Source organism: Macrobrachium nipponense, chromosome 40, assembly GCF_015104395.2.
Source record: "Macrobrachium nipponense isolate FS-2020 chromosome 40, ASM1510439v2, whole genome shotgun sequence".
NCBI classification, from domain to species: domain Eukaryota; kingdom Metazoa; phylum Arthropoda; class Malacostraca; order Decapoda; family Palaemonidae; genus Macrobrachium; species Macrobrachium nipponense.
In genome coordinates, this window is record NC_061101.1 from 4,280,136 (window position 1) to 4,305,117 (window position 24,982).

A 24,982-nucleotide genomic window follows, 5' to 3' on the forward strand; every position below is an offset into this window, starting at 1 on the left:
CTGTTAAGAAATTCACTTTCTCAGTCCTCGAAGAAAGCACTGAAGGAAGTAGAAGATGGCTTGCTAAGAAGAGGGAGTCAGGCAAGGCTTAGTTCGCTTTTCCTCCATCGAAGCTGCAGAATAAAACCTACAGGTTTTATGCCGACAGGAGAAGTTCCTTATTTGGGAGTTTCTGCCTCCTCCCAAGGAGACTTCTCCGGTCTTGTTTACTCAAGCAGAAGAGCAGCGTTCTCGGCTGCGAAAGTGTTGTTCTCTTCACCCGAGTTGGATCACCTGGTGAAGAACTTATACAAGTTGATCGAAGTCTTCAGTTTTTTGGATTGGACTATTGCAGCTTTAGCCAGAAAAATTGAAGATGAGGATTTTTACACATGCAACTTACCTGGCAGATATATACTTAGCTTTATGTCTCTGACGTCCGACAGAATTCAAAACTCGCGGCACACGCTACAGGTAGGTCAGGTGATCCCCCACCCCCTACCGCCGCTGGGTGGCGGTAATAGGAATCATTCCCGTTTTCTGACAGAATTTTTCTGTCGCCGGTGCTGACAACAACTTTGTTGGTAGCTCCTGCTTAGAATTTCTTGCTTGCTTCGCCGAGGATTATTTGGAAGTATTATTTGATCTATGGTTGTTGGCATACGCTGTGTGTTGGATTTAGTTGATTAATATGTCCGATTTAACACCTGGAACTCTGTTTAGAGTATGTGTAAATGAGGGATGCAAGGTGAGGTTGCCTAAGGCTACTTTGGACCCTCACACTGTTTGTGTAAAATGTAGGGGAGGGATTGTTCGGTTAAGGATACATGTGATGTATGTGAGAACTTAACTGAATTACAATGGAAAGAACTAACTTCGTATGTTAGAAAGTTAGGAAAAGGATAGGATTAGAAAAGCTTCAGCTAGAAGTTCAAGTAGATCCTGTTCTGCGGAACAGGATAGTATTTCTAACCCTGCAGTAGCTTCGCCATCTTCCTTTTTGGTTTCAGCTCCTTCCCCCCCGCGCAGCGAACCCGCAGATGTGTCTGCCGAGAGAGCCGCTGTGGAAGCTTCAATCCGCAATTTGCAACAGCAATTGCGAGATAAACCAAGGTAAGGGTGAAGTGTTCTAGTGATAAGTGCAGTGTCCCCAGTGCAGTGGAGGGGGCGTCTGACCGACTCCGCATCGCTCCTAGGCCTAGACCTCTTTCAGACTCCCATGCCCAGGGGAGGAGGAATGTCGAAAGCCGCAAGGGGGATGTAGAGTATCCCCAACGGTCAGGCGTCCCTTCAGCAGGTCCTGTAGACTCGTCCCAGGCTGCTATAGAGAGCTATAGGAAAAGCCTCTTAAGGAAGGTGTTTTTCCGACTCTGATTCGTCCTCTCCTAACGAGGATGGAGCTCTTCTTCCAAATCGCGCCCTCTCAAGAGAGCCTGGAAACCTCCAGGAGAAGGCGCTCTTGACTCCAGCCCGGAGCCTTTTCCGGAGTATTCTCCTGCGCCTAAGAAGGCTATGAAGGATCGGAAATCCTCTCCAAAAGGGATTCGGTCCTTAACCTAAGAGATTCCTGTTTGACCTCCAGAGAATCTCTCTTCTTTAGTAGGCTCGCTTTCTACTAGTAGGCGCAAGGAGCCTTCTCGCAGGAAGGACGCCTTTCTTCCAGTCAAGAGGTCTGTTAGGAAGGAGGAGTATAATAGGCGATCTTCTCCAGTAAGAACCTATTCGCCCCCAAGAGTAGACGACTCCTTTGAAACTTCGTCGAGACAGGGAAGATGGTATTCTCCTCGTAGAAGCTCTGAGGCTAGGAGTCATAGCGCAAAGCGCCATGAAGTAGGCGCTAGATCCTCTCCTTGTAGGAGTAAGGAAAAAGTCTCCTTGCGAGAAGACGATCGGTTCGTATCTGCCGAACGATCTCCTAGGAGTAGGATCTCCTCTGCAAGTGGAAGGAAAGAACGAGAGCGCTCTGCTCAGAGAGATGAAGCGAGAAAGGGTCTCCTTCTAAGGATGATTTTTCTAGAAGGCGCCAACGTTCGATAGGACGCCTGGATGATCAAATCTCGTTAAGTTATTCTGAGACCTTATGATAGGCTTTCTTCAAGGAGTCAAGCGCCTCTCCTAGCAGGTTCCAAGATTCTAAGAAGAACCTAAACAGGGGTTCGCGCCCCTACTCCTGGAAGAGTATCTAGAGCGGACGCTTACCGTTCGCCTAACAGGCGTGAAGAGCCTGAAAGGAGCCTAATCGTGGATCTGCACCCTACTCCTGTAAGACGATCAAGAGTAGGCGCAAGCTCTTCGCCTCAAAGGCAGCAAGAGCCTAAACAGAGCCTTTCCAGGATTTGCGCCCTAATCCTGGTAGATCAGAGTAGGCTCTGACGCCTCTCCCTGTAAGATTCAGGAGCCTGAAAGGAGCCTTTTGTCAGGCGCAAGCGCCCTACTCCTAAGAGTCACAGAAGAGTAGGCGCAAGCGCCTCTCCTCACAGGCGCCAAGAGCCTGAAAGGATCCTGACTTTGGATTCGCGCCCTACTCATAGTAGGCGCTCGAGAATAGAAAACGAGTGTTTCTCCTCCGGATAGGCGCCAAGAGCCTAATGACGCAGGCTCTAGATCCTCCCCTAGTAGGTATCAAGAACCTAGGGTAGCGGAGAAAAGCGGAGTTTTGTCCTTTACCGAGGAAACATATCTCGGGTATTCAACTGGCGGCTCCTTCTGACGAGCTCTTGAAGGATAAGAGTAGCATACCTGCCAGGACTTCTTCACCGAAGAAGTCTCCCTCTCCGAATGTAACCTTGGAGGAAGTCTCGGAGGAGGAGGAGACGAAAGAAGTAGGAGTCTCTGATTATAAGAGACTTTCTGCATTACTTCTTCAGGAGTTTGGGGACTCGCTGTGTTCGGCTGATCCTCCTTCTCCGGGATCCCTTCTATCGAGTACTAAGTTGGCAAAATCCCCCTCTTTTGTCAGATGCGGCCAACTCTATCTATGAGAAATGGCCATCAAGAATTTGGAGAACTGGCTCCTGGTTAAGAAATTAAGGAGGCAGTAAGACGGTGTTTTTTTTGTGTCCTCCGTCTAGATTGACAGGTAAGCCGGGTGTCTGGTACGACACGAAGGAACCCATGGGGTTAGGCCTTCCGGCTTCCGCAAACGCGGATTTTTCTGCTCTAGTAGAATCATCTAGAGACGCTCTCTACTTTCGGCTAAAGCGTCTTGGGGAATGTGCGAGATGGACCATTTACTCAAGGGTCTATTTCGCACACTTGAAGTCTTCAACTTCATGGATTGGGCCTTAGGAGCTCTAGCAAAAAGAGCGCAAGATCCGGAGTTTGTGACTATGGAGGTGTTTATCAAGTGTCCTTTCATGCTTGGACAAGGCAGTCATGGATGGATCCACAGAAGTAGCATCTCTCTTTGGAGCAGGAGTGCTCAAAAAGAGATCAGTTTATAGCTCGTTTCTCTCCAAGTCTGTTTCGCCCTTACAGAGAGCCTCTTTGCTTTTTTTTTCCCCACTCTCGGAATACCTTTTTCCTCAGGAGACAGTGAGGGACATTTCCAGATCACTGTCGGGAGAAAGCTACGCAGGATCTTCTTGCTCAGTCCGCCAAGAGGCTTAAACCTGCTGTGCCGATGGCTAAGAGAGAGGGAACTGCGAATAAAGTGTCTTTCCAACAGCCCTTTCGAGAAGAACAACCTCAAGACCCACAACTAGAGTAGAAGGCCGTTCAAGAGAGGACGATCTTCTCCGAAGACCATTCTCGGAAGCCGCAGTGAGACAGGAGTCCTCCAGACTCCAGTAGGAGCCAGACTTTTGAGGTTCGCGAAAGTCCTGGGCTCAGAGAGGGGCAGACAACTGGTCCCTCTCGATCCTCGAGAGAGGATACCTGATCCCCTTCAGGGAAAAAACCGCCCTTAACCTCCACTCCAAGGGAGTTAGCGGCAAGATACAGAGATCCTTTAAAAAACCAAGCACTATTACATCTGGTGCAACAGATGCTAGAAAAGAAGGCTATAGAAAAAGTATTAGACAATTCATTCACCAGGATTTTACAATTGCCTCTTTCTGGTACCAAAAGCCTCGGTGGAGTGGAGACCAGTGCTGGACGTAAGCGCTCTGAATCACTTTGTGATCAAAACAAGCGGTTCACGATGGAGACGACATCGTCAGTTCCCTTTCAGCCACTAAGACAAGGGGATTGGATGGTGTCATTGGATCTGCAAGATGCCTACTTTCATGTACCCATCCATCCCTCGTCCAGAAGGTATCTAAGATTTATGATACAGGGCCAAGTATTTCAGTTTCGCGCCCTTTGTTTCGGTCTTATCCACAGCTCCCCAAGTTTCACGGGATTGATGAAAAATGTAGCACATTGGCTACATTTAAATTTTAAAAGGAATAAGGATATCGCTGTATCTCGACGATTGGTTAATTCGCTCGCAATCCAGGGATCAGTGTCTGGAGGACCTAAGGTCAACGTTGGACTTGACTCAGTCTCTGGGACTGTAGTGAACCTCGGGAAATCCCAGATGGATCCCCAGCAAAGCATTGTCTCTATGGGGATTCTGATGGATTCTCGGGGTTTTCAAGTGTTTCCGTCCATAGAAAGACAGGAACGGTGCATTCTAAAAGTGAAGACCTTTCCTAGAGAAAGAACAATGTTCCGCGAGGGAAAATAGGATGAGGTTCTTCTGGGGCCTCCCTCTCCTCGTTGGAACAGTTCGTTTCTCTAGGGATGGCTTCACATAAGACCTCTCATTCTTCTTGAAGGAGAATTGGGACCAGAAGAATCAGGATCTGAGGGACTCTTTCTCTGTCCAGAGAGATAAAGAAAAGCCTCAGTTGGTGGTTAGAACCAGGCAGACTGAACGAGGGACTATCGCTGCAGTTACCGAACCCCTCCCTAGTGTTGTTTACAGACGCATCGGAGACGGGATGGGGGGCGACGCTGGGCCCGAGAGAAGTGTCAGGCACCTGGAGTGGGGAACAGGTGTCCTGGCACATCAACGAGAAAGAGTTAGTGGCAGTGCATCTAGCTCTCAGGCAGTGGAAGCCCAAGTCGCGCAACTCAGTGTTGCAGGTAAATTCCGACAACACGACAGCTCTAGCCTACATAAGAAAACAGGGGGGGACTCACTCCCTCTCACTGTACAAGAAGGCGAAAGAGCTTCTTCTATGGTCAAAGGAGCGGAACATCACACTCTTGACGAGGGTTATACAAGGCGAGAAAAAACGTCAGAGCAGACTTGTTGAGCAGGAGAGATCAAGTCATTTCCACGGAGTGGACTCTACACTCAGAGGTCTGCAATCAAATTTGGAGCCTATGGGGAAGGTCAAACATAGACCTGTTTGCAACTCATTGGAATGCCAGGCTGGAGAACTACTGCTCTCCGATTTCAGATCCAAGAGCAGTAGCGATAGACGGCCTCCTCCTAAATTGGGAAGGAATAGACGGCTACGCTTTTCCTCCTTTCAAGATCATAGGAAACGTCATAAGGAAGTTTGTTCTGACGAAAGGAGCGAAATTGACCCTAATCGCCCCATTTTGGCCAGCTCAAGAGTGGTTCACAGAGGTACTGCGAATGGATGATAGATTTTCCAAGGTACCTTCCTTTACGGAACGATCTTCTCAGACAGCCCCACTTCGACAGATACCACAAAAACCTCCCCGCGCTCGGGTCTGACTGCCTTCAGACTGTCGAAGGACTCGTCAGAGCGAAGGGGTATTTCACGCGCTGCTGCAAAGGCAATTGCAAGGGCCAGGAGACCGTCAACTATACACGTGTACCAGTCGAAGTGGGAAGTGTTCCGAAGGTTGGCCAGGAATCAGAATGTATCCTCTTCCAGTACCTCTGTGACGGAAATAGCAGATTTCCTATTATATTTGAGACTAAAATGTAACCTTGCAGTCTCGACTATAAAAGGTTATAAAAGTATGCTTTTCTTTGGTGTTTTAGACATACAGGACTAAAACATCACGGATGACAAAGATTTACACGATTTGATTAAATCATTTGAGACTTCGAAATCCAGACAGCCAGACCACCCAGCTGGAACCTAGATGTGGTACTAAGGTTTCTCATGTCAGAGAAATTTGAACCTCCCAATAACTCATCGTTCAGAGACTTGACTAGGAAATCGATTTTCCTATTTGCATTAGCATCAGCTAAAAGGATTAGTGAACTCCAGGCTTTAGAAGGCACAGTGGGCTTCAGAAAGGATTCTGCAGTGTGTTCATTTAACCCCCTATTTTAGCAAAAAATGAGAATCCTTCTAAGCCTTGGCCCCAAGGACGTTTGAAGTTAAAGGATTGACTTCCTTGGTAGGGAGAGAAATAGAGAGAACCTTGTGTCCGGTAAGGATCCTCAAGTTCTATCTAGAGAGGAAAAAACAAATGGGAGGAAACTCAGAGAGCCTTTGGTGCTCGGTAAGAGATCCGAGAAGAATGATGTCAAAGAATGCACAGGCATTCTTTATCAGAGAGATTATTAAAGAAGCACCCATATTGCCTGTGAAGAGGAATATCTCGGGCAGCTGAGAGTTAAAGCGCATGAGGTCAGAGCCGTAGCAACCTCATTAGCTTTCCAAAAGAATATGTCGATAAACGACTTAAATTTTGGATCCACATATTGGAGATGCAATCTGTGTTTGCGTCTAACTATTTAGGAGATGTACGTGTAACTTATGATAAGTGCTTCTCTTTCGGACCTTACGTGTCTGCGGATTCGGTGCTGGGACAGGGGGCTGAAACCAATCTAGCTTAGTTAGATAGATTAGGAATTTTAATCTTGTGGTGGTGTTTTTATGGTCGATTGAAAGTGGTCAGGGAAAAGTACCACTTTCAATTCGTAGTGTATAACCAAAAGTAGTGTGGTCAGGTGGTTGAGATTGGTTGTTTTCATGCTCCTTGTAATGTTTTGGACCTAGGCTCTGTCTTGTAAGAGGGTTAGTCCCCGTTGATACGGACAAAGGTGAAGGCTCTACCATGTAAGTGGGATAGGCCCCATTGGTACGATCCAAATAAGGCTCTGTCGAGTAAGCGGGCTAGCCCCCATTGACATGATCCAGAAGAGTTCTCAGTGACAGGTCTCATCCTCGCTGGAACTCTTGAGGCAAGCAGGACTCATAGACAGTACTCATGAAGTCTTCTGCCCAATAAGGTAGGAATCAAGTATTTAAGTTTATTTATAGTACCTACAACGAAAGTTGTTTTCCCTGTTTTTTTTGAATTGCTATTCATATTGAGTAACTATCTCTTACCCTCCTCCAAAGGGTGCCAATCAGCTAAGTATATATCTGCCGGGTAAGTTGCATGTGTAAAAATGAAATTGTTAAGATACAATAAAGTATTACACATACTTACCTGGCAGATATAATACGTTCAATGGCACCCATCCTCCCCTCAGGAGATAGGGGGAAGAAAAATCTGTCAGAAAACGGGAATGATTCCTATTACCGCCACCCAGCGGCGGTAGGGGTGATCACCTGACCTACCTGTAGCGTGTGCCGCGAGTTTTTGAATTCTGTCGGACGTCAGAGACATAAGCTAAGTATATATTCTGCAGGTAAGATGTGTAAAACTTTATTGTATCTTAACAATTTCATGTTTCTGCCGACTGGCTCAATGTGTTGTCCTGTGCGGACAGGGCAGTGAGAGACGGTTCAGGGGAATTGGCTGCCCTATTCACTATGGGAGTACTAAAGAAGAGAGAACGGTGGTGCTCCTTCACATCTCGAGGAGTAACCACGAACCAAAAATCGGCTTTGTTGTTCTCCCCCCTGAGTAAATCTCACCTGTTTCCAGAAGAAAACCATTAAACGTGCTGTCGGGACCTCAAGAAAAAGTCCACCAGTGATCTTCTCTTTCAGTCAGCTAGAAGACCTAAGGTACCTCCAGCGACAGGAGCCAAAGCTTCTCCTCTTCAAAAAACATCCCTTTTGGGGAGTAAATCGAGGTGGCAGCAGAGACCAAGAACAAATCCACGAACCACCTCCAAGTCTACCAAGAAACCTTCCTTTAAGACAGAGAAATGATTGGAAGGTCCTTCACACACCCGTGGGGGCAAGGCTCCACGACTACTGGGAGGAATGGAGTCGAAGAGGAGTCAGAACAGTGGGTAATTCAGGTGCTTCGAGAGGGATATGTGATCCCTTTTACGCAGGATCCACCACATACAATACACCTGTCTGTTTGACAGCATACTCGACAGGATCAACAAGAGCTTTGGCTTTAGCAAAGAAGTAGAAGGGCTCATCAACAAAGAGGCCATAGAGGAAATAACAGATACGAACTCCCAGGGTTTTACAACAGGCTCTTCGTAGGTCCCCCAAGGCATCAGGGGGATGGAGACCTGTGTTGGACGTAAGTGCTCTGAACCTCTTCGTCCGGAAGACGAAATTCCGAATGGAAACCAGTCGATCGGTAATGTCAGCCATCCAACCGGGCAACTGGATGGTATCTCTCGACATGAAGGATGCATACTTCCATGTCCCCTTCCATCAGGACTCCAGGAAGTTCCTGAGATTCGTCTTCAAGAAGAGAGTCTTCCAGTTCAGAGCCCTCTGCTTCGGTCTGTCAACCGCCCCTCAAGTATTTACTCTCGGTTCTCACTCCTCTGGAAAGTGGCTGCATTTGATGGGGATCAACACAGGTTTTTACTTAGACGACTGGCTCCTGAGAGCCAGATCCAGGTGTCAGTGTGTGAAGGACTTGGAGAAGACACACTTTGACACAACAAATTGGGTATCATAGTAAACACGAAGTCCCAATTGATTCCTACTCAGAGGATTCTCTATTTAGGGATGATACTAGACTCTCTAGATTTTCGGGTTTTTCTCTCCCCGAAGAGGATAGTAGAGTCCTGCCTGTGTCAACAGTCCAGCAATTTCTGGTTCGCCTGTCCTGCTCAGCGCTCGAATGGATGAGCCTACTTGGGACCCTGGCTTCAGTGGAGAGTTTAGTCCAGGTTTTATGACGCCTACACATGAGGCCGCTTCAGTTCTTCCTGAAAGCAAATTGGTCTCGGAAGACACAGTCGGATCACTGTTTTCCCCCTGATGGAAGAGATAAAGATGGATCTTTGTTGGTGGCTTTCGAGGGAAAGATTACAAGAAGGAATCTCCCTAGTCGTGTCGAACCCCGACCACCTGCAGTTCTTCTCAGATGCCTCAGACAGTGGATGGGGAGCCCTCCTAGGAGACGAGAGTGTCGGGTCTGTGGACAGAACGAGAAAAGACCTTGCACAATAAGAAGGAAGGGAATTGAAGGCCATCCTTTTAGGGCTACAAGCGTTCGACCAATTTATATTTAAGTATCACCGGAATAGAAACTTAGCGGTCTACTCAGACAACACCACAGCGTTGTCATATGTACGGAAGCAGGGAGGGATCCACTTGTTCTCTCTCAACAAGATAGCTGTAGATCTCCTCACCTGGACGAACGAGAAGAGGATCACCCTTTTTCCAAGATTCGTGCAAGGGAGAACTGAAACGTACTTGCAGACGAACTGAGTCCGGTAAATCAGGTGTTACCAACAGAATGGACCCTGAACGAGAGTGTGGTCATTACCTCTGGAAGCTTTGGGGAAGACCATTCAATAAATCTGTTTGCCACATCGAGGACAATCGCCTTCGCCCATTTTTTGTTCTCCGATTCCAGAACCACTAGCGTGGAGAACAGATACGATGCTGCTAGATTGGACAGGACTGAACATTTACGCTTTTCCTCCCTTCGGGATGATAAGAGAGGTCTTAAACAAGCTTCAATCACACCAGAATGTGACAATGACCCTAGTGGCGCCATTCTGGCCCAGGAAAGAGTGGTTCCTGGACCTTCTCAATCTGCTGGTGAATTTCCCAGACTAGTACTTCCACAAAATCCATCGCTTCTCAGACAACCCCATTTCAAACCGATATCACCAAGGGTTGTCTGCTCTGGCCCTGACAGGATTCAGACTGTCAGGAACCTGGTCCAGAGCAAAAGGGTTTTTGCGAAGGGTGTCAGAGGCTATTGCTAGCTGCAGAAGAAGTTCTTCTGCCAAGCTCTACCAGTCCAAGTGGAGAGTTTTTAGGTCATGGTGCAGACAACATAGCATCTCTTCTTCTGAGACATCTATAACAGAAATTGCAGAATTTTTGCTATTCTGAGGGACACCCAGAAGTTGGCCACTTCAATTATTAAAGGATATAGGGCCATGCTTTCATCGGTTTTCAAGCATAGAGGCCTCGAAAGGATATAGGGCCATGCTTTCATCGTTTTCAAGCATAGAGGCCTCGACATTTCATCAAATCAGGACATCAGTGACCTGATCAGATCCTTTAGTTCCTCCCAAGATTTTCAAGCCTGTAGAAGTGGAATGGAACTTGGATATAGTAGTTTTAAGGTGGCTCAACGGCCCCCAATTCGAACCATTGAATTCTGCAACCTTGAGGGACGTAACTAGGAAAACCCTATTCCTAGTCGCCTTAGCCACAGCGGGAAGAGTAAGTGAGTTGCAGGCGATGAGTAAGGAAGTGGGTTTTGCCCAGGGCAATGCAGTTTGCTCTTATGTAACAGATTTTCTCGCTAAAAATGAGGATTCTTCGAATCCTTGGCCCCGTTCTTTCAAGATAAAGAACCTAACAGACTTAGTCGGGTATGAAGATGAGGAACGTACAATTGTGTACCAGGTCAGAGACAATCCAGACACTACCTGACTAGGACAGAAACTGTGAGAGGAGAGTCGAACCGACTCTGGTGCTCGGTGAAAGACCCGTCTCGGCCTCTTTCAAAGAATGCAATGTCCTTATTCCTGAGGAGTTTGATCCGAGAAGTGCAAATGCCCAAAGTCAGGAACATGCTCTTAGGGTGCTGAAAGTGAAGACGCATGAGATTTGTTCAGTAGCTACGTCATTGGCTTTCAAGACAGAATGTGTCTCTATCCTCCATTATGCAAACTATGTTCTGGAGGTGGAATCTGTGTTTGCATCGCACTATTTGAAGGAGGTAGAAACTACTTACGAAAACTGCTTTAGATTGGGACTGTTGTCAGTAGCGGGAATGGTGTTGGGAGAGGAAGCATAGGGGGACTCGGTTTTTTTCCCTCTACTATCTCCTAGCCTTGAATTTAAGGTTTTTTTGAGTTTGTGGGAAGCCTGGGGGTACATGGACCTGAAGTACCCACCAGTCCTTATATCTGGTTAAGGGTACCATATGGTTTTTAAGTGTAGATGATGGTTTTTTTTGTATGGTTTTTTATCTGGTCTTTTTGCCCAGGGCAAGGGCACATCATTGTTGTTTTTTGTCAATCATTGGTGAACTTCCATGATTGCAAAAATCCCACCATTAGTAGGGACGACCCTGGACCTTTACTGCCACGTTTCTCCTAAACATGTGATGAGAGCACCGACCAGAGGCAGTATCTACTGTAGCTGCTCTCTCACAAGGTAAGGTGACATTATATATAATGTGAGCACATGACTTATTTTTTATTCAGAAAGCTGTCCATATACCCACCTTCCGGGCAATGTGGAGGCAGCTATTCTAATTGTTTGGTATAAGTCACTTATGTGAATGATACTTTATGATAAAATAAGGTTTCACATATACTTACCAAACAATTACATAATCAGAGCCCTCCCTCCTCCCCACAGATGGACGTTGCGGCTCAACGAATTGAATCTTAAGCTCAGCAGTACCAGGTATTCCCGAAAGTGGGCGGGATCTGTATCACCTACACGAACAATGGCGCTACCGCCGCCAGGAATTTGAATTTTCGACTGCCAGGTAAGAAAGCGTACAGCTAATGTAATTGTTTGGTAAGTATATGTGAAACCTTATTTTATCATTAAAATATCATTTCCATAATTACAGTACATAAACTGAGTGAGCTTCTTAGCTATATTGAAGAATTGTTAATAACTACCATATAAATATATTGAGATGGCATCTTGGATGTCATCCTTTTCTATTTCTGTCTTCTATACAGTGATAGTCTAGACACCACAGCAGACCTTTCAGGCGAATCGTCGTTGCCATCTCCAGACTCTGCCATTGGTGGTACTCCTGGCCTCACCCCTGACTTGGAGTTACCTGGCTACCATACACCCATAGGAAAGGTAACGGTTGAAGAGAAACAAATCAGCGAAAAAAAACAGAAAAAAAACACACCAGTGAATGCTGCACCAGTGGTGAAGGAGCTGTTTTCCAAAGATATAAATCCTCCGCAGAAAGAACCCCAGGTAGGTCTGATGTTGGCTCTGGATATTTGTTCCGAGGCCAATGTCAAGAATTTTTCTGTTGTAGAGTACGTAAGGTATTCTTAGCTTTCTAAGTGCAGATCGTTTAGGTTTTTACGACTTTAGTGTTCATTTTCTGTTATGGTTGTAATAAGTTGGTTTATTTTTGATGTAGTTGTACTAGTGTTATGTTCCTTATGATTAGTAATTCAAGGATTTGAATGGTATACAGCTGTATTTTTCCCCTTACCTTTTCAAGTGTCTGTTGTCAATGGAGTATCATAATAAAGGTTTTTACACTAAGAATATTGGATTTTTGATTTCATGAGGAAATCTTCAACACTATAATACAAAATTTTTACTCTGCTAACAAAAAGGGGAACTTTGAGAATTGGATGAGGTCTAAAACATATTGCAGGTAATTTATAAGGGAAGAAACATGTGGACATGCAAACTATATTATAGTAACACTGAAAAGGGAAAACGTTGGAAACACAATATTAAGGGGTCTCCAGTAGCTGTTGATAACTCGTTCCAAAATGCAGTTGTGGTTGTAGCAATCATAACACATGTACAGCTCTGTTGAGAAAGCAATACTCATACAATCATGTCCAACTACACAGAAAAACGAAAAAGAAATATAGGTATTTACCAATCGTTAGTTTAGAAACTCCCTGTGTGACTGCCAAGCTTTCTGATAGGGACTGTTGTTGAACATCTTTTACTTGGTTATAAGTAGCTTTGCTGCCACTTTGGAGAAAACTTTTCAAATTAGGTCATTCCAAAGGATGGAAAAGTGATTGTGGACTGTGGACCTAGGGCGCCATCCCATAATAGTTTTTTCTTTATGGTTAAAAGACGTAGATGTGTGAGTTCAATCCTTATCCATGATTATCTCATATCACATGATCTTCCATATTGATCATGAAAATTTGATCTTCATTTTCACATCATGACTCCTGTTGATAGTTCTTACTAAAAATTGATTTCATCAAATGAACACCATGATTATAGTGACTTCACCCTTGGTTAATGTTTGCTTGACAGTGTTTGAAAAATATCCAATTTTTGTATTTGCTCTCTCTTTGATCTTGGTGCTCTTATGTATAAAGATGCTCTGCGCTTGTTCCAAATTCATTCTGTGATAGATTGTATCACTTATGGATAATGATAGTTTTAGGTTAATAACAATAAATTGTCAAAACAGCTGTTTCCTGCACAGTTCATTTAGGAGCAGAACCCTTGAAGGGAAAGAAGAAAGATCAGAAAGTAATACGTAGTTTACTTTTGTTTTATAAAAAACTGTCCTCTGATGTTCCACATGCCTAATAAGATTAAAGCAGCTAAGATCATAAATGCATGGAGACCTGTACTTAATTGGTTTGAGGTTCAGTTGAATACTTGACCTGCCCTGCCACATGTGTTCACCTTACCATATGTGGTTAGTAAAGTCATTTGATGAGAGCACAGAACCCTTCTTCTGAAAGGTGAAAGTCTTGCCAGAAGGGTTTTGTTGTTAGATGCAAAGTTGAAAAGAGATCCAAGGGAAAAGTAAAGATAGAATTAACTGCAATCTACCTGGTAATTGTCAGGTATTTGTTACGAGTTCATAAGTGGCTGATGTAATCCTTTTGGCAGAATGTGTCCTTCTTGTGTTTTATGTGGAAAAATGGTCGATTTGGCTCGTTTTAAACAAATAATTTTGATATATCAGTTCAGATATTTGATGCTGTATACCTTCAAGCCTTGAATTCTTGTTTTGCTGAGTGATATAATGTTTATAAGATTATTTAGTTACAATACTTAGTTAAAACAGTTTTTAATCCTATTAAAAGCTTAGATTCACCCAGTGAACTCAATACTTAGTTTAAACTTTTTATCCTATTGAAACGTAGTTTCCCCTTGTGAACTTAAGTCTTTGTTTTTGGCGCCACTGATGCTCACTATTGTGTAGTCAGAAAACAAGTTTCTTACCCATACATTGATACGTTTGGTTTTATTTATAGTGTTATGTGCCTGCAGTTTTATTTTCAATTATGTTTCCTTGGTGCATATCAAGCAGACGGTGGTAGGAAATGTCATGGAATGTGAAGAGGATGAAGATGCTGACACTCCTGAGTCTGAAACTGCCAGTACTTGCATCCTCATCCTCATCTTCACTCTTGGTCATGGAGAAGGGTGAGAGTGTCCCTACAGATCACACCCAGATTGAAGCTCCAACTCTAAGTCTTATAGATTATGAATCCAACACTAAAAAATCTGACTCCAGAGGGCATGCACCCACTGGCATTATTGATAGCATGGAGGCACAACCTATGAGACAAACTCAAGTACCTCTTCTCCCAACTCTTGCTGTTAAAAAGGAGTCCCTGTTCACCATGGGTGAGCCCAAGAGTCTGGGAGAAGCCCCTAAGGGTATAAGTCAACCAAAGGCGGACATCGAGAGTCCTGGCAAAAAACAGAGTGTAACTACTCTGACAGATGTAGAAGAATTTATAGCGGATGTTTTGGAGACATGAGATTAAAGCCACTTGCAGAGATGAGAGGTGAGGAAAGTTGGCCTCTACAGTAAGCAGAGAAAATTCAAGATGATAACTGGTAGCCCGCGAAAGCAGGATCACATCTCAAAGATAGAAGTTGAAACAATTCCAACAGTACCTGGGAAGGAGGTCAAGGCAAGTACTTTGAGTGATCCAGACCTTGACTCCTCTGATGTCCAGGAGCCTTGCTTAATGCCTGCAAACACCTACAATGGCACTTAATATAACATTTACCAAAGAGTTAGCTGGATGTCCAATTAAACAGAGCACCCCACTAACCACACCCATTATCATACCAGAAATCAAGGTTTGTGTGAAATTGTAATTCTTAGAGTTTTGTAGCCCTTTGGAAAGTTGCTATTAACAGTTGCTTTTTTTCCCACTTGAGATTTTGTGTTTTGGAGAATTAGTTTGGACAAGTTCTCAGGTAGCTGGTTTGAGGCTGTGTTTTATTTGGATTTGGTTTTGTTTTTGTTTTTTTATATAGATCATTACTATTTATTTCTTAGTTTGGTATGTATGGCACTTACTATTAGGTTTACTATGAGCTTTATAGTTTAATGAGCACTCTTCAATGAATGAAGGTTAACAAGTAAGAAAATTATTGTAATTTATAATCACCAACTCTGGATTTCCAAATATTTGGGAGGTTGGTGGTAGTGTTATCACAAACCCATCAGTTTGTGTTGGTGCATCCTGCAGTTACAAAGCTCCCTTAGACACTCCAAAGGAGGAAGTAGCACACACTTGTTTGGCATCTGCACAGATCAGTGCCTCTAGGATGGTGTACCTCACTCCCTCTCCTGTGTCTGGCAAGAAATCCATGCCTGTTATTTTTGTTCCCATGTTTTGATAAAGTTTTTGTGTGATTGTCTTCAAATTTATTCCTTTTTTTTTCATTGTAATTTTAATTTTTAAACATCTAACTTACCTGGTAGTTGTATATAGCAAACGTCCCTGACGTCAGCTATATATATAACCACCAGGTAAGTATGTTCAAAAACAAAATTTATTTTATTATGAAAATATAATTTCATACATTCAACTTACCTGTCCCAGATATATACATAGCTATCGACTCCGTCGTGTCCCCGACAGAAATTCAAATTTCGCGGCACTCGCTACAGGTAGGTCAGGTGATCTACCGCCCTGCCATCTGGGTGGCAGGACTAGGAACCATTCCCGTTTTCTAATCAGATTCTCTCTGTCGCCGGTGGTATCAACATTGTTGTTACTTCCTCCTGACTAGAATTCTTTTTTTTTTCACAACGCTTTTGATCATCTCTCGCTGATATTTGGTGACGTACTTGGATCGTTGTTTGGCATTCGCTATCGTGGACTGTTTTTTGGACTTGGTTTTGGAATTCGTGAATATGTCTGACTCTAGTGTTAGTTTCAGAGTGTGTGTGAATGAGGGCTGTAAGGTGAGGATTCCGAAAGCTTCGGTAGATCCTCACACTACATGCAGTGGTTGTAGAATGGTTGAATGCTCGATTGAGAATACGTGTAACGAGTGTGAAAAAAAAACTGAGTGCGCAAGAGTGGAAGAATCTAACTTCTTACTTGAAGAAGTTAGAGAAAGATAGAGAGAGGAAGGGCGGCTTACAAAACCCGCAGAAATGTCTACATCTCGTGATTTACTGTCTAGTTCTGTAGCTTCTTCCTCTGATAATCATGCCCATTCTGTTTCAGCCTGTTCACAAATTGCTAATCCCTCTAGTTCTGCTTCGGAAATAGCGGAACTCAGAGCTTCCCTTCAGAAAATGCAGGAAAAATGGCAGCATTGGAAGGTAAGGAAAGTGAATGTGGTTTCGCTAGTGATATTAGTGTCCCCATTGTATTGGAGGGGGCGTCTGGTCGTCTCTGCGACGCTCCCAGGCCTAGACCTCTTCCAAGCTCCCTGGCCCGGAGGAGAAGGAAAGTCGAAAGCCATACGGGGGTTGTGGAGAATCCCCAACGATCAGGCGTCCCTTCGGCAGAATCTATCATATCACAAACTGCCAAGGACCGCTATAGGAAAAGCGTCCTTTGAGAGTGCTTTTCGTCTTCTAGTTCGCCCTCTCCGAGAAGAGGATGGAAGGAGTCGAAACTTTCCCGTCCGCTGAAGAGGAGTATGAAAGAACATGAGCTCAATTCTAGTCCCGAGCGCTTCTCTGAAGAAGGAGCGCCTTCGGTAATAAAGAAGGCTAGAAAACAATCAGACTCTGGGTCTGGAGGAGATCCTAGAGCGCCTTCCAGATCTCCCTCTCCTGATTCGAAAGATTCCTCAACCAGGAAAATTTTAATGAATATGCAGAAACAATTAGCCTCGTTGGTAGGTAGTTCTTTATAAGGAGCCTACTCGTAGAAGGATGATAGGCTTCCTATTAAAAGATCTAAATACCCCCCCCGATCCCCTGTCACGCGCAACGAGCCTTCCAGGGGAGGTGTCGCACAGGCGACCATCTCCGGCGGGAACGGTGCGTTAGACAGGAGAGAAGTAAGAAAGGAAGTTACTCCTGTCAAGAGTTTGGCTCCAGCCAGGAGCCCAGGCTCCGAGTAGGCGCAAAGAGCCAGAGTATTCCAGTACAACGTTCAAGATCTTCAACCAAGCGCCAAGAGTTAACTGAAAAGAAGAAGATCCTGTTAGAGTAGAGCGCTTGTTAAACGAAAAGCGCCTACCATGATCAATACTCCTACTAAACACCATACGCATTCCAAGGATCAGGAGTATTTGGAGCGACATACTCCTGCCAGGCGCCAGGAGTCTTCGGACCTCGATACTCCTCCCAGGCGTCAGGAGTATTCCGAACTTTTATACTCCTCCAGGCGCCAGGGTAGTATTCTGAAACTTATACTCCCTCCCAGGCGCCAGGAGTATTCCGAACTTTATACTCCTCCCAGGCGCCAGGAGTATTCCCTGAACTTAATACTCCTCCCAGGTGCCAGGGAGTATTCGGAACAAGATGCGCCTACCAGAAGCCAGGAGTATTCGAAGGCGTGTTGCGCCTGCCAAGCACCAGGAGTATTCCAAACACGTTACTCCTTCCAGGCGAGATACTCCTGCCGTACACCACCAGGCGCATTCCCTGCATGAAGAGCCTTGGGACATCCGACAGGAGTCATCCAAGCGTCAATCTTTTAGCAAAGAGAGAGTAACTCTTAGTCCCTCTTCAATTAGGAGTGCTTCTTCAGAAAGGAAGAGAGTAAGGGAAGAAACAGAAGAAAGAAGAGCCTTCTCCTTCCGAGCCTATGAACCCAGAAAGATGCCTCGGAGGATGAAAATGAAGGGAAGGATTTTCTAATTACAAAAGTTCTTTCGTCCCTTCTCTTGGAAGAATTTGGAGACTCTTTAACGCCAGCCGCTCCTCCTTCTCCACGCTCTCTGTTTTCGAGCACGAAAACGCACAAGTCTTCCTCTTTCCTAAAAATGAAGCCTGCTATATCTATGAGGAGGGCGTTACAATCTCTTGACTCCTGGTTCAAGAAGAAGAAGGAGTTAGGAAGGACAGTCTTTTGTATGCCTCCCGCTAAACTTACAGGGAGGAGAGGCATTGGTGGTACGCAAACGGGAGAAAATATGGGATTGTCTCTGTCCGTTTCAGCTGAGTCAGACTTCTCGAGTTTAGTAGACTCATCGAGAAGACACGCCTTGAATTCAGCAAAAGTAACATGGGGTCTTTCGGAAACGGACCACCTCCTCAAAGGCTTTTTCACACTTTAGAAGTTTTTAACTTCTTAGATTGGTCCCTTGGGGTTCTTGCCAAGAAGTCTCATGAAAAGGAACAACTGGACCCAGAAACCCTAAATAGCATCCTCACATGCATTGATAAGGCTGTTCAGGATGGATCGGCTGAAGTATGCTCCCTCTTTGGTGCAGGAGTTTTAAAGAAGAGGGCGGTTCACAGTGCTTTCCTCACGAAGGCCGTCTCTCCTTCGCAAAGATCCGCCTTATTTTTGTTTTGCGCCTCTCTCAGAACATCTTTTTTTTCCCTCGCAGTTGGTGAAGGATATTGCCCATTCACTGACTGAAAAGGCCACCCAGGATCTCCTTAGACAATCCTCAAAGGAAAAATATGGCCTGTGGCAGTGAGGAAAAGAAAGTGGCTCGTCCATCTCAGCAGCAGCCCTTTCGAGGAGGCCTTCCAGCTAGATCTATCGCCAGAAGGAAGTCAACCGAGAAAAGGGGAGGGGCAGGTCTTCCTTCCGTCCCTTTAAGAAGGGAAAGTGAGAAATCTATCCTCCAGACACCTGTAGGAGCCAGGTTACATTTCTTTGCGAAAGCCTGGGAAGACATAGGATCGAATCCTTGGACGATGTCAATCATCAAGAAGGGTTTATTACATCCCATTAAAGGACATTCCTCCCTTGACAACATCACCGAGGGAACTGTCCGCCAGATACAAGGACCCTGTTCTGATGGATACTCTTCGTCAGATGGTGGAACAGATGTGGGACAAAAGAGCAATAGAGCTGGTGCTGGATTGCAGCTCCCCGGGGTTTTACAATCGCTTGTTTCTTGTAGCAAAAGCCTCGGGGGGATGGAGACCGGTACTGGGATGTAAGTCGCTGAACAAATTCGTAAAACAACAGAAGTTCAGCATGGAAACGTCTGCTTCAGTCCTTGCAGCACTGCTTCAAGGAGATTGGATGGCGTCCCTAGACCTTCAGGACGCATATTTCCACATCCCGATCCACCATTCGTCGAGGAAGTACCTTCGATTTATGTTCGAGGGAAGAATCTATCAGTTCAGGGCCCTGTGTTTCGGCCTTTCCACGGCTCCTCAAGTCTTCACGGACGTGATGAAAAATGTATCAAGACATTTACATTTGAAAGGGATAAACGTCTCCCTGTACCTGGACGACTGGCTCATCAGAGCCAGGTCTCAAAAGCAGTGTTTGGAGGACCTGTCAACAACACTGGAATTGACAAAATCATTGGATTGATCGTGAACCTCGAGAAGTCTCAGATGATCCCCAGCCAGAACGTGGTTTTATCTGGGGATTCAGATGGATTCTCGGGGTTTTCGAGTTTTTCCCTCTCAAGAGAGAATAAGGAAAGGCTGTGCCACAGTATCGAACTTCTTAGGGAAAGAGCGCACTTCAGCGAGGGAATGGCTGAGCCTTCTGGGGACCCTTTCCTCGCTCGAACAGTTTCTTTCCCCTAGGAAGACTACATCTTCGTCCGCTTCAGTTCTTCCTGAGAAGAAGTTGGAGTTGGAAGACAGGACAGCTCTCGGACACGTTTCCAATCTCGGAGGAAATAAAAAATCATTTAAAGTGTGGTTGATTCCCTTAAAAGAAAACAAAGGAGTATCCCTGCAAGTACGGAACCCAAGCCTGACATTGTTCTCAAGACGCGTCGGAGTCGGGCTGGGGTGCAACATTGGGATCCAAAGAAGTGTCAGGCACCTGGTCGCAGAACATGGTCATGTCATGGCATAAATTGCAAGGAGCTTTTAGCAATTCACCTTGCGCTAAAGAGCTTCGAACACATAGTCAGAGGCAAGGTCGTACAGATAAACTCAGACAATACGACCGCTCTGGCTTATGTCAAGAAACAAGGACGGGACTCACTCTTTCGCTCTGTACGAGCTGGCAAGAGATCTGTTGATTTGGGCGAACCAAAGGAAGGTAGTTCTTCTAACGAGGTTTGTCCAAGGGGAGAGGAATGTGAGAGCGGACAGACTGAGCAGGAGGTTCCAGGTCCTTCCCACAGAATGGACACTCCACTCAGAAGTCTGTCAGAGCCTTTGGTACCTTTGGGGGAAGCCTCAAATAGATCTTTTCGCCACATTCCTCTCCAAAAGGATAGACACATTTTGTGCCCTAGTGGAAGATCCCAGGGCTTATGCAACAGACGCCTTTCTCCTGGACTGGTCAGGGCTAGATGTTTGACGCTTTTCCCCCGTTCAAGATACTGGGGGAAGTAGTCAGAAAATTCGTGGCATCCGAAGGAACCAAAATGACTCTGATTGCTCCGTATTGGCCATCTCAGATTTGGTTCATAGAGGTGATGGAGTGGACAGTGGACTTCCCCAGATCTCTTCCAAACAGAATAGATCTGCTCAAACAACCCCACTTCGAGAGGTACCATCAAAACCTTCCGCTCTTGCTCTGACTGCCTTTCGACTATCGAAAGACTTGTCAGAGCGAGGGGGTTTTGGGGTGTTTCGCGCCAGGCAGCAAGCGCAATTGCTAGAGCCCGCAGATCATCTACTAGGCGAGTGTACCAATCGAAGTGGAAGTTTTCAGAAGCTGGTGCAGGTCGAAGAAGACTGTCCTCTTCCAGTACCTCTGTGACCGAAATTGCGGATTTCCTTCTGTTTCTTAGAGAAAAGTCGCATCTCTCTGTACCGACTATTAAGGGGTACAGGAGTATGCTTTCAGCAGTCTTTAGAAACAAGGGATTAGATCTAACGAATGATAAGGATTTGCACGACCTCATTCGTTCCTTCGAAACATCAAAGTCACTTGAACCTAAGGTTCCAAGCTGGAACTTAGATGTGGTTCTTAAATTTCTATCCTCCGAAGAATTCGAACCACCACACACTGCTTCATTTCGTAATATCACTAGAAAGTGTTTGTTTTCTGATGTCTCTTGCAACGGCAAAAAGAGTCAGTGAGTTGCACGCCCTTGAATCACGAGTCGGCTTCAAAGGAGACTCTGCAATTTGTTCATTCCAGTCTCTCTTTCTTGCCAAAAATGAAAACCCTTCGAATCCCTGGCCCAGGAGCTTCGAGGTAAAAGGACTTTCTAGTTTGGTGGGCAGAGAGGCAGAAAGATCCCTTTGCCCAGTTAGAGCTCTTAAATTCTATCTGGACAGGAAGAAGCAGTTGGGGGTTCGCAAAAAGGTCTTTGGTGCTCAGTAAAAGACCCCAAGAGAGCAATGTCCAAGAACGCCTTAGCCTTCTTTGTTAGAAGTGTTATTACGGAAGCTCATAAGAATTGCCCAGATGATTCTTTTAATCTTTTAAGAGTGTGAGAGCCCACGACGTTAGAGCAATCGCAACCTCTGTGGCGTTCCAAAGAAATATGTCACTTAAAAACATTTTGGATGCAACTTATTGGAGATGCAACTCTGTGTTTGCATCTCATTATTTAAAAGATGTGCGAGTTTACGTATGAGAAATGTTTTCTCTAGGTGTTTCCGTGTCAGCACAGACGTTCTGGTTAAGGGAGCTAGCACCGATCCTTAATAATGTATGTAACCCTCTTGTTGGATGTGTTCTTGAGTTCCTGTGCATGGAAGTGTCAGGTGTCGCACAGGCGACCTTCACTTCTCTTCACTAGGAGATCGAGTGACAGCTGACTTTTAGAGGGGTACAAAAATTTTTTTTTGTATTATTGTATGTGTGGTTATTGAGTTTGTGGTTGTTTGCTAAGAGTTTGGGGATAGCTCTTGGCAATCTTAGAACTAACACGGGTGTTAGGTTCGGGTGATCGGGATCGGTTGTGTCTCCTTAAATAAAGGCGTGTTGTCATATAAGCGGAAGTGCTCCCATTGACAAATGCCAGTTAGGTTCTGTCGAGTAAGTGGATGATACCCCATCGACAGACCACAAGAACTCTTGGCCACAGATCACTATTCTCGCTAAGGCTCTTGAGGTCAAGCGGACTCCTAGACAGCAGTCACGAAGTCTTCCACCTGATAAGGTAGGAACCAAGGTCTATAAATACCTACAACATATGTTGTTTACCTGTCTAGTCAGTAGTTAGCTGTCTCTTGCCCTCCACCAAAGGGTGTCAATCAGCTATGTATATATCTGACAGGTAAGTTGAATGTATGAAAATGATATTGTTATGATACAATAAAGTTTCATACATACTTACCTGGCAGATATATACAATTGAAGACCCACCCAGCCTCCCCGCAGGAGACAGGTGGAAGAGAGAATCTGATTAGAAAAACGGGAAGGGTTCCTAGTCCTGCCACCCAGAGCAGGGCGTAGATCACCTGACCTACCTGTAGCGAGTGCCGCGAAATTTGAATTTCTGTCGGGGACGACGGAGTCGATAGCTATGTATATATCTGCCAGGTAAGTATGTATGAAACTTTATTGTATCATAACAATATCATTTTTAATTATCTTTGTTTGGGACTTATCCTGTTTGTCTTCATATGCAGAGTTCATTTAGGAACAGACATAGTCAAAACAACAGCTTTTTCATGACGAGTAATTTGTCAGGTATCACTTTGCTAGCCCTGAAGTTGCAGCTTAGCCCTGCCTACAAGGTTTTGTTTCCTAAATAAACACATGCTAGCTGAGGTATTCTGTTTTCTCTGCATGTTTTTGGAATTACATATTTCAGTGGTCTGTTTCAATGTCTTCATTACAGCAATGTTTTTACTCTCAAATATTTACTCAGAATTATGTAACTGATGGGTATGTGTTACCAAAACGCTTAATTTTAAAAATTTCATTCCATAATATGAAATCGAATGCTTCAGCAGATGACATTGTAAATTATTGGATAAAAATTTGACTTCTACTGAATTTCTTGTTCAGGATTGTAATATTACTTTGGCTGTATTGTTCATAATTCTGATTATCAGTTGCATTCAGATCCTTCAAGGCTTAGCTGTACATCCTGTAGTACTGTACCTGATATGCAAGTAACCAGAACACACTAGTCACTTCTTTTGTGTGTGATGTACCATGGTTTAGAACTTTCATTCTCTCGGTTATCAGTTTATGACATGATCTGGTCAAGAAGTTGAATTGCTGAGACTTCCAAATTTACAGCTTGGCTTGTAACAAAACGCATCAGTTTACAGGAAGTGTCCACCACCATTTCTTATCCGAAATGACACCACGGCAGTGATCTGCAAAGATGCTTTACTGGTGAGGAAGAGTCTTAGGTTCTTGATTTTGTCTGAGGAAGCTGCTGACTGCAGGACTGGCTCATATAAACTTGATTGATTTTTATTCCCTGAAAGAATATTTTTTTATATATAAATTAGATATATTTTCTAGGACTTCTTGTGTAAATGCTTTAACCTGACTAAGTTTTAGAAAGAAAATAAGATGCAAAAAACGGAATTGCTAGACACAACATGTAATACTCTCCAACAGGAAAATGCATATTGTAATTTGATTACTAGACAAATATTTTGACAAAGTAGATAAGCAAAACCCAGAGCTTATTGAAGCAAATGCATATTTAGGTATCCCAAAAGGAACTGGAGCTAAAAATTGCTCAGTATTCATTAACTCGTCGTGTATGCCGTATATTTTTGTTATAAATACTAAATATTTTATAATTACTATCTTTTTTTCCATTACAAACCTGTCACTCATACATGCTCGTATTTCCAGTATTCCAATATTCCCAGCCACTTCACTTTACTTCAACTAACAAGAAAATCACCAATAGTATATTTGCCATGTGTTCTTCAGGTGCCCTGCAATCACTCATTTCCCTATTTTGCCCTTTCTCGATATGGGGTTGCACAGTCGGCGGAACGGGAGGAAGAGTCTCAGTGTATGAGTGAAGAGTTCATTATTGAAAAACTGAATTTAGGATAAAAAAGATTTGGTGTACCGTAACAACCTATCATGTGTTTACGTTCCAATTAAGAAAAGAGGACAAAATTATTGCTGAGTGCCCCCAGAGTGCTGATTGAAATCTGAAAGATCCATGACTGTGCTTTTGGGACTGTAATATAGATCAGGGGCCAAGGCTCTGGTAATTCTGTGTGGTTTTTTTTATAAGTAAGGATAAACCCCTTTGGTATGTAAACTAGGACTGCGTTTGCCAACTGGTGGTCCGCAGAAAAATTGGGACATTATATATTTGTTTTCTTAATCCTCTTCAGGCAACCCTGATACAAATTGCACAGAAGACAAAGAGCCCAATGTTGCCAGTTAGCATTTTTATAGGTAGATTTAGCATTCTAGGGCATTTTAGCATTAAAACTTTGGATCCAGCCTTTAGCAGAAAAAAAACAGCATTATTAATTACAATAAATTAACATTACAAATATGAAGCATTATTATTAATTACAATGAATTAAACATTACAAATAGAAAGAATTCTAATGTAGTATACATAAAATGTATATAGTAATAAATACATTTTTTTTAAATTCATATTAGTGGTCCGGCAAATTTAAAGTTATACTTGTAGTGCTCCAGAAGTTCGAAAGTTTGGTGACACTGAACTAGGATGCAAGTATTACTACAGGTGTCTGTTGGCTCGAGAAGACACCATTTGTAAGTGTACCTAAAAGGAAGGTGATGAAATCTTCAGAGGTAAAACTTTTGCCAAGGAGT

General features: G+C 44.2%; 2 long non-coding RNA genes across 2 annotated transcripts in view; both read left to right on the forward strand.

Moving 5' to 3' along the window:
* LOC135212268 (uncharacterized) overlaps positions 1-14,694 on the forward strand; it is a 38,109-nt gene extending 23,415 nt beyond the window's left edge. The window contains exons 2-3 of the long non-coding RNA XR_010313833.1: positions 11,936-12,188; positions 14,245-14,694. This is a non-coding gene — a long non-coding RNA (uncharacterized LOC135212268). The remainder of the gene's footprint in view (positions 1-11,935; positions 12,189-14,244) is intronic.
* A 107-nt stretch (positions 14,695-14,801) lies between these two features.
* Positions 14,802-24,982, forward strand: part of LOC135212270 (uncharacterized) — a 19,437-nt gene continuing 9,256 nt past the window's right edge. The window contains exon 1 of the long non-coding RNA XR_010313834.1: positions 14,802-15,032. This is a non-coding gene — a long non-coding RNA (uncharacterized LOC135212270). The remainder of the gene's footprint in view (positions 15,033-24,982) is intronic.